Here is a 10956-nt window from a genome sequence, read left to right as displayed (position 1 = left end):
CGCGGGATCTCGTGGGGAACGAGCGGAGCGGCTCAGTCGGGCGCCGGCGTTCGCGCGAGCCTCAGCATCGTCCGTCCAGCCCTCGTGGCCCGTGTGTTCGTCCCAACTGCTCGCGCAGTGCTTACGTTATCCAGGATATGAGCCCGAGCTGTACTCCCGACCACGAGGTGAGTCTACATCGATTGTTCATCATCTATCTCGCGCGCCTCCGGCTTTCAAACGTCTCGCTAACTTTCTCCCCCCCCCCGCCCCGCCGCCCCGCGCTCTCTTATTGTTCCTTATCCGGTGTTTTCGGGGCAGCGTCGAGCTCGAGAGTTCAGCTGTTGTTACACTTCGAGCCACCTTTGTAAATAATGATTTTTCACGTTATTCCGTCGACATAGTCGGGGATAATGCCCCATAGTTTTTGTTGTCGTTGTCGTTGATATAATCGCCGCTACCGTTGACGCTACGTTACTGTTATTAATCTCTTATAGTACTATTCCGATGTCCCGCTCGAACGCTCGCGCGCTTTTATTCCGACACTCGCGCGCATTTTATGGACCACCGCGAGAGGTACTTGCTCGCGAAAGTTCGAAGACAATAACAGTTTCCGTAATTGCACTCTTTAACGGGGCTGTGAGCGGGGAGAGGTGGAGACTGGAGTTGACGCATCGTATTAAAGTATCGGCCGTAATTATTTGCTTTTAGAACGGGAGTTGGGCGCGCGTTAGTTCTCGAATAAAATCGAGTCACCGGCTCGCGGATCCATCAGGCGAAACGGCAATGTTAATAGCAACGAGCGCGCCCGGCCGCTTAATCCCAGCGAGCTCGTACCGCGGAGCTCGGAAAATAAACAGATCGTAGTTACGGCCCTCGGGCTCTCGAGAATCCCAACCGAGCCTGTACGCTGATGAGGCAAAAGTCCGCGAGTGCTGTGCTGCGCTACCCGACGGGCCTCGGGGGCGAGTTCCTCCCGCGGGAGTCCGCACCAAATGGGGAAAGGGCAGTCGAAAGAGACATTGAGCAAACAAGACGGGGACGGGTGCCACGGGATCGCGCTATTGGCGGGACGAGGGTGGAATTAAAGGGATGGGCGGCGGGAGGGTGAAAGAGTACTCTCTGGTTTTTTAGGCGCACGAGATTTCGTAAGTACCAGCGTGGCCCTGAGCTACGCGGACTCTAGCTTTTAACGAGCTGAGCTACTCAAATGTGCTTTTTATCTTGGATTCGTAGGTCGACCGTAGCCTACCACTCGCTATAACCGAAAATTAGGATATTAGGTATTCGCGAACGTGTCGCTTTTATAAAAAAAGCTCAGGAGACGGTTAAATTGTATTTAATTTACTCTCGGAATACGGATTTGAATTCGCCTGACAGATATTTTGTTATCCTACAAAGCGCCACGATAGCGCAAATTTGGACTTTTTACATTGACAACTTTAGTTTTTACCATCAAGACTATAATTGATAGTTACGAAAGTACCTCTCTCCCTCATTTTCGCCAAATGCACAATATATTATAATATAATTATAAATTCGAAAGGAAAATTTAATTAGCTAAAGCTGTACAAAGTTTATTCCACTCCATACTTTTCCTTTGATAAAACGATATTATATTTACTTAACTGTGCGTAATATTATAATTAAGCCATTATTAGATAAAAGAATGAGGCGAGCGAGGCCTGTAGAATAAATTTTACAATTACTTCGGACGAAAAAGCAGGCAGTGGATGGAACGTCGTGAGCCGCAGTCGCAAACATCTCGGCGCTCCTCGAATAATAATAAAATTTTTTTGGTTGCACAGAGAGAGAGAGAGAGAGAGAGAGAGAAAGAGAGAGAGAGAGAGAGAGAGAGAGAGAGACAACGATGCGTCAAAATATTCGAGAAGCTGCGCCAACGGTTCATTAGCTCGTCAAATATTTACGTCGATATTCGAGTTTAAGGTAGCACGCGGGAAATGTCCAGTCGGGGCCGAAATGGTCCACGACGCCAGCGCGGCATCAGCAAATTTTTCCTCCCACCTTCCCATTCCCCTATCCTTATTATCGGCTGAGCGTAAAAGCCCGAACTCGGGACCAGATGGGAATTTTGCACGACTCGCTAGCATCGCACGTGCGATCAATGGGCGATCACTGGAAATTGCGACTCCGCAGTGGTCGGCAAATCTCTCGCGCGAGCTGCGCGGAGAAACGCGTCCGCGATGGAGTGGCACGACAAGGTGGGCGGTCGGAGGTGAGAACGGAAGGAAAAACAGACCCAAACCCGGAGGGGATTGGGGGAGGAGGGAGGGCTTCGTGAATCTTGGCGGTCTCAGCGGGGGCGCGCGGGGTCCTTCAGCTGTATCCCTTCGCACGCGATTTTCGCCGATATAATTAGTTTCAGTGCGCGCTGTCCTCTCGCTCTTGGTTGGGATGAAGTGCGGCTGGCAGCACCTACAACTCTCAACAGAAAGCAAAGAGCGAAGGGCAATGGAGAGCCAGTGGAAAGGGATAAAGCTGCCTCGTACTCGTCGGATTAACGAGGTTTTCTTCATCTCTAGCGTTTCGCCACGTAGGACAACGCCGCCGCTACCGCCGCCGGCCTAACGCTTTAATTACAAAAATATCGACGCGGCTCTCTTCTCGGCTCCTAATTACTAGTTATATTTTTACCTTTGAATTCATTGACTGACATCCACTTTAATGAGAATGACAATCAATGCGAGAGTGAGTAAAGATCAAAAGTATACGATATCGTTCTCTCTCTCTCTCTCTCTCTCTCTCTCTCTCTCTCTCTCTCTGTATCTGTCTGTCTGTCTGTCTGTCTCATGATATAGGATGTCTACGCCATGTCCGCGCGAGCCTGAGTTAGGAATAAAGAATTCCATAAATTGATGAGTATACCGATAAGAGCGAGCCCAAGCGTTTCATTTTTGTTTTATTTTGTTTCGTTGTTTTTTAGTAACGCCAAGTATTTACAAACACGAAGTTTGCGAATTTAATCGATAGTTTGGATTACTCGGCTTCATTTATCAAATCTACCATAACTTTTATCAATTACCGCGGAGGCAGTATAATCTTGGAAATTGATATCCGTCTGTTTTGAAACATATTTCATTCAAATTTCCATACGGCCTAGATGCCAGGGAATGTTTTCAATTTAATGCGATGTTTAAAAAAAAAATGTAGTAAAAAATGTAAAAAAAAAATAATAAATTAAGCTCGTTGATCACAGATGGCGATAGGTTTTAAGGAGGCGCTTTCTTATATCAAGGGTTTGTCCCGTTATAAACGTAGCCACTATGTCGGCTATAATTTCACAGCGTTTAATAAAACTCGACATTCGCGTAAATAATGATCGGGTAATTAAAGGTTTTTTGACGATGCTTCAAAAGTGAATGTAAATTTTCATTTAAAATTCAACGGACGATTAAAAAAAAAATGCAGCAAACCTTGGCAAATAAAACGGCGATGATGAATAAGGAGTAACGGCCTATAGCCTAATCTCCTTCATTTTATTTCAATCCAACCCATTATGAGGGATTAATGCGCCAATGCCAAAAATATCGTCGCAATATCAATTGGTTTCTGTGAAATTAAGAGACCTAATATCGCATTGATCGATAATGGTTGGTGGTTTGGAGAAGAGAATTGGTAAGTAAGGATTTTATTGGGTGTGCAAGCGTCGTTCGTTCTTTTTGGCACCATCGACAATATCAATCAAGCGAGAAAGCAGTGGGATATATCGGTCGCGTCCGACAGCTCGAGTATCGCGAATGAACGTTTAGAAGAGGGAGATCGCGAGCTCTGTCGTCGATCGCTCCGACAATCCAACAGGGATGAGAGGGCACCGAAAGAGCGGCGCATTTACTAGAAGAAGGTCATAAAAAGTGCTACGACAGGCGAATGGCGACGTTGGCGGTGTGGCGGGGGGGCGGGAGGGAACGGGACGGAAGGGGGGGGGGGATGGCGGTGAAAAGCCAATCGCGGTAGCGGCGATCGGTGAATAAAGGGGCAGAAGGAGGTGGCCCCGTCGAAAACAAAGCGGATGCCGGAGGCCGAGCGCCGCGAGGGATCGAGCTTTTTGATGAATGAAAGCCCGATTCCGGATTTCTCTCCTGTCTTTCTCCGGCAGCCGCTGCCAGCGCTTTTGCCGCGGCCGCATGTTATACCGAAGTATTATATCGATTAACTGTTGGCAACAGAAGAGAGTCTGCCTCTAAAGAGAGATATATATATATATATATATATATATATATAGAGAGAGAGAGAGAGAGAGAGAGAGAGAGAGAGAGTGATAGCTTGCCTATGTGTGCGTGTGTGTGAGGTGATGGGGGTGGAGGGGTAGCAGAGGTGACTAAAGGGGCTTTGGCTCGCGCTTTGGCACTCGCTCCGCTTTTAGCTCCCTTTTCGCTCTCTCTCTCTCTCTCTCTCTCTCTCTCTCTCTCTCTCACTTTTGTATTATTAATCTTTCTCGCTTGCCGCCGCGAGGAGTAACCGGAGGGCGGACCCGGTCAGGTGTTGCGGGCAGAGCTCGCGATTCAAAGGGAGACGCGGGCGCCGCGACGGGGGAATGAGGCAAGCGCAGAGAGCACCTGCTGCTCGAGGACAAGCTCCAATTAAAGGACCTAGGCGAGTGCTCGAGAGGACTTTGAAATCTAGTGCGATGTCAGGAGCCGCGACTTTTCAAAAAATACCCCAATTCGCTACGAACTCTTCTCAAGGACACGAGCTTTACCCATCGTGTTTCAACTTCAAACTTTATCCATTTTTTAACTTACTTGTGTGCTCCATTATAGTACAGAAATTGTGTGTGCGTCTACTTATATATCGTAATATTAATTAATCATCGAATATTAAAAATCCGTTTAAGGTTATACAAACATGTTTATTATATTCACATTTGTAAATGGAAGTAGAGCCCGTTGGAAAACCGAAAAAATCGACTATAGTATTTTTTCTTTTTTATTTTCACTTTTTTTTATAAATACTGACATCTCAAGTACATTTGACTTAAATTTTAAACTGATTCAATTGAAACGATCGATTCAGCAAACCAGCAAAGGTGTGTCTCTTCGATGAAGAACGATTGATTACGAGGCGAAAACTATTTTCACGTGACATTTAAAATAATTCATTAATATATTTTATTCTTTACTTTTCATAAGTAATTTTTATCAAGAATATTTCAGCTGTTTTTATTTAAAAACTAGTGTTATTTAAAAAGTCTATTTCTAATTAAGCAATTATTATGATAAAAAGGCAAAAAATAACAATAGCCATTAATTAAATAAATAATTTTCATTACATATCATTTAATTTCTTATTATTATTATTGGTATTGTTGTTGCTGACGTAGTTGCTGTTGTTATAGTTTGCAATTATCATTATTGTTGCTGTTGTTTCAATTGTTAAGAACAAATAATTGAATAATCGGCTTTCAGTGAGATCATAGTGAGGCAATTTAATAACCTACCTCTGGAATATCGTGATTTCAACGAATTTTAAAATTCAAACGTAAAAGAAATGTTGCCCATTCCTAATACCATATGGAGATAAATTCCAGTCCAAATGCCCATAGGATACGTTGAGAACCGAGATAAATACGTCTAACAATTGCGCGCAAAACGTGATCCGGGCGGAAAGAATACTCTGTTGGCAACAATAAATTGATATTTTAGAAGCACCTGGTGAAGATGATGAAGGTGTGCTATACGGGTATGGAATAGATAATTTTACCCAAGTTTCAAAATACGCTTTTTATTTATATAGAAAAAGTGCTTAAAATTATAAACGCGTTGCTTAAAACTGCGTTATCGAAGTTGACGTCAAATGTTTTTCAAAAGCTTACCAATCTATGAAATTGAAATTTTACACGATGTATTTTAATACAACAACTTTATTCTTGTAGGAAATATTATTTCTCTAAAATGTCAATTTTACATTAATTGTTAGGAAAACAAATATTAAGTTAATATTTTGCACCAAAATATTAATGTTATTCCTGAAACACTAAATTTCGTTGTTGTTGTCGTTATTGTTGTTTAGCCTCGTTAGCTGCAGATTATTCAAATTCAAATGGCGATTGTACAAATTTTTATTTAATTAATATCTCGTAAATATCGTGTACTAATTTATATTTACAAAAAAGTAATATGTCACCGTGTTGCCTCATAATGATAATCTAGGGAAATTCTTTTTCAGTCTGCGATCGGCCCTATTCCTGACAAACTCGAATAGATAAGAGTATTATTCGTCATTACGAGAATTTCCAATAAATGTAGGAATCTTGCTTATCACAATTGGCTTTTAAGTAACGATTGTCATGATTTATTTGGACGTAAATGAGATCTTTTAATAAACGCAATTGAACGCGAATCTAAATTAATCGAATGAATAAAACGTTCACGATAATTGTAAATTGAAGGAATTTTTTTCTTATTTTTAATAATCATTTGTCTATATAAAAGACTATTTCTTTCCAGTTGAGTAGAATTCGAAGCGCGTCGAGTGCATCAATCACGCGACAGCGATAAAATCGAATCGATCCTCCCCTCGATTTCCTTAATAAGCTTAAAAGCCTTTGGGCACGCGGCAACGAGTTAGACAAAGCGCAGCGCCAGTCGTAAAATGAACCGAAAGAGAAAATAAGACTAGGAGCGCATGTACATCGCTACGATGAAGATGAAAATAAAGGTCGATCCCACTCGTACGCTGCCTCCGTGCTCTTCTGGAATGCGTGGATGGGATTGCGTCAGGTGCGCCGTCGCGCACTTTAACGAGAGAGAAATATTCCGACTCCTCGATTATCCGCGCGAAAACCCCTTCGGAGGGATGCGATCCTGATGAACCATCTGCAACCCGGGCACACCTGCCAACTCCCCTGGATATTTCCAACTTGCCAAGACTCGGCCGAATTTCGTGTCATTACGCGAATGATATCGAAGGGGCGGGGGAATGGTACACTCGTACATACGCTTTATACTCGGGTTGTGTTAGCCTAAAGTTTACAATTTCTTTCAAAAGGACAATTTCCGATGCACTGTGGGTGTGCGTGGTGTTTTGCCGAGACAGTTTCTCTTATTACAATTCAGACCGTTTTTCGATTTTCCTGTAACGAACGAATCGTTCGAGACAGTCGATGAGTCGATGAGACAACCGAAAATTGATGTACGATAATGAATTTTTTCACCTCTCACGTAACTCGAGTAGTTCTTAACAATTCTCTCAATGGCTAGATGTTTGTATTATATTGTATTATCGTTATTCTATCACTCTCCACCGCCTTCACTCCACATAAATTACCGGACGAGTACTTCTCCTTCAATCATTCAATCCTTCGGCAGTTCTAATCAAATAAAAATTGCACCTTCTCATTCAATGCTAAAGAAATACATTTATACTTGCAATAATACGGATCATAACTGTTAGCTATTCATCATCGTCGATGAATTTGTTCTCCGCACATCGAGCTTCTATCGCAGGAATATCGCTAAAATAAGCAGTGCGATCATTTAGAACTTATAGCAATAAGAATTTTTGATCAGACATTTGCCGTTAATGAATAATGACCAAAAGTGGACAAACGGACTTGACAACGTGCCCAAGACATAGACGTGAGATTTTATCGTAATACAGGGACGAATAGAGCATTTGTTGGACGCGAGTCTTCAGCACCCCGTCCAAAAGAAACTCAATGTCCATCTTCAGAACATTGAAAGCGCCACCTCACATCGCCATCCTGACTCTCGACTCTCGCGTCCCATGAATTTTAGCGATGTATGCTACCGCGGCCCGAGTCCTGTCACAAAGTCCGTGACTGTTTTCGACGAGCGATTGATTGACAGGTTGGTCAATCGTCGAGACTGACAAAACCGTAATTCATCTCTCCGCTTAAACAATTTCGCCTGGCGCGCTACCGCAAAAATAAGAAGGTCGAGGGGAAACGTCACTTACAGCCAACTGCCGTAAAAGCGTGAAAGTCGACTGCACGCGTAGGGTGTCGGAAGGAGCCCGAGTCGCGATACCACCAATACAACTCCGTATATACACCATTTTATCCAAGTCCTCTTTTCCCTTTAAAACGCGAAGGGACAATTTGCGCTGCACTTTGACATTCTTGGCATTTATACGAAAGATGCTTCTCTGAATGACTAAGCTGTTTTTCATTATCCAATGTAATCATATATTTTTCAATTTTCTTCGAAAGCCATTCCATTTCATTAGGATGTACTATCTAAATGATAATATACTTTTATATTAGCATAATGCTCTAATGATTTTATTATCAGACAATGGTTCCTTAGGAACAGAGAACACAAAGTTTTTATGACTACTATAACAATTCTAATCTTATATCTATTGAAATAACAGTCATGTATGTGTATGATTTTGTAATTGATTATGATATTAATATATTTATATATATATATATATATATATATATATATATATATATTTCTTCAAAATTATATTATGGTTAGTTACAATGTATAAGAAAACTAAAAAAGCGTTATTTCTCCTGTGAATTTTAGTTTTCGTCCTTTTTCTGTTTAAATAAAAGGAGTTAATCAACATACTGATTTTTAAATATACTAACTTATACTACCCCGTGCTTGGAAAACTAATCTGCTACTTCTTGACAATATTTTCATTTGAAGCATAATCTCTAGTAACGAATAGAATTTCGATTTACATCGATTTAATTGTTAAAAATTTGTCAATGTTTTACATATCATGAAAGAAATGTCTATACGTCCAATAGAATAATTATATTATTAGTGCAATGTCTTAAAAATTTCCATTAAATCTTGATTATAAAATATTATGAATAGAAAATACTTAAATAAAATTAAATTCATAAAACTTAATTTTCAAGCCTTACTTCATTTTATATAGAACTTTCAAGTACTCTCATAATTTTTATATACTTTTTGGCGATAAATTATTGCTAAATGACAAACATATGTATTTTAACGACACCTGCGTGTGTGCTTATAAAAAGTATGGGTAAAGTTATTGATGAATCTATCTTTAAAAATATTCATCTTAGCAAATCAACATTTAATACGATTTTGCATGAACAGTTATAAATATAAAGATTTTATCTTTCATAAAAAAAAATGAGTTAAATCCTTTTATGAGTTGTACCTAAGATTCGTTGGTTAAAAATTGGATGTACATAAGAATTTTTATTTTATTACAACTCCTAAAATATTATTTTCTTCTTAAAATACGTTTTTTAACATCTGTTCCTTATGTAAGTAATTTTAAAAAATATTACCGATGCGTCGTATTCTCCTATATTTGTATGCCTTTGCGCGCGCGTGCGTCTATATATATATATATATATATAATTGTCTATATTTACGTGTTATATATAGGGAGACAGATAGATAGTATATTATTTAAGATTTTCCAAGATTATTATGAATTAATTATCCAATTAGCAAAATCGAAAAATCAATTTTTTAAAATTATATAATCTCCCTGATTATAGGCATTTATTATCATAGAATACAAAAAAAATTTATTTCAATTATAAGATGAAAAGTATAATTAAAATTCTATAAAATCTAAATCAGTACGATAGTAAATCGCCTGCTTACATTACTCTATTCTCCTAACTATTTCCAACAATATAACAAGTCTCGAGCGACAGTGTTCCATCTCGTTTCATCCGAGGAGAAAATCGGAAATGAAAAAAACATGGAAATCATGGAAACTGCTCTTTGGAAGGATATTAGCGAAGGGCCAGTTTTGAAAATCTATTGCACGAGGATCACCTGCATGGCCCATCATCGCTGTGGTCACGTGCGCACCGTAACACGAGTGATATCGGCCCGGAAAGATGAAAGCATGGATTGGCGCGGGAAGGAAGGGCGGGAGGGGGGGAAGCGCGCGACTGTGCGTGACATTTTTATAATGAAGCCGCCCTAAACGCTCGGCTCTATGAGTACGAAAAGGCTCCTGGAGGCGCGCACTCGCGAGAAAGAAAGAGAAGGAGAGAGTGAGAGAGAGAGAGAGAGAGAGAGAGAGAGCTTTGTGCAGGCGGTAGACATCTGGCCTCCGTCTCGCTCGGCAGTTCTAATATTGGAAATTTCAGTGAGCGCGGAGGCTTGTGGCGCGCACGCCATGTGTGGGACATATGTATAAACATAAGCCCGACCGTCGTTCCAACATTGCAAATGAGCGAGAGGGCGGCGGGGGAGAGGAGGAGAGGCCGCGAGAGAGTGCAGTGGGAGGATTGGGGCGTGAGATGCGCGATCGTCCCTTTAAAAGTGCAAAAGGGCGATGGGCGATCGATTCGCGAGTCTCCTCTTCTTATTATTATTATTTTTTTTTTATTATTTTTTTTTTTTTTTATAATTGGGGCTTTCCAATTCTGGCCTACATTCATTTCCAATCTCCTCGAGCCTCCATTCATTATCCGCACACTTAATGCTCATGTTGATGGATTGTGCGATGCCGCGAAAATGCCAGTGAGTCTTACATCCGGAGTGACACGTTGTGTATGAAATTCCAGGAGCGAACGCGAGACTTTTTTTACACTCGATTGCCTTGAAAGTCAAGCGGAAATTGAGGAAGATACTCTTTTCCTTGGAATTTCAGCTTAAATAACTCGGGCTTTAGATACTGATATTACTCTATGCTAGATATGATATTCAGGCAAGTAAAGTCAAATAATTTATATATATATATATATATATATATATATAATGAAATGATTAAGTTTAGCGTTCAAATTCTGTACAGTATAGTCAGTTGGAAAATATTGTCCCTAGCACGAAAATATTTCCACGCGCGTCAATTGTAGCGAATTATGATAACATTAGCTTTTGATCGTTACATTAAGCATTACAATAATGATGTATTATTTATAATGACTTAATTATCACATGATTATTTTCTCTACGCATTACATGAACTGTTGACAATTAACTATATACATGTGCATGTAGGAACGAAGATGAGGGTTGACATTATAATGGTAGT

The sequence above is a fragment of the Ceratosolen solmsi genome, unplaced genomic scaffold (genome assembly GCF_000503995.2).
Source record: "Ceratosolen solmsi marchali unplaced genomic scaffold, CerSol_1.0 scaffold7, whole genome shotgun sequence".
Classification (NCBI taxonomy): domain Eukaryota; kingdom Metazoa; phylum Arthropoda; class Insecta; order Hymenoptera; family Agaonidae; genus Ceratosolen; species Ceratosolen solmsi.
Note: the sequence above shows the minus strand (reverse complement) of the source record.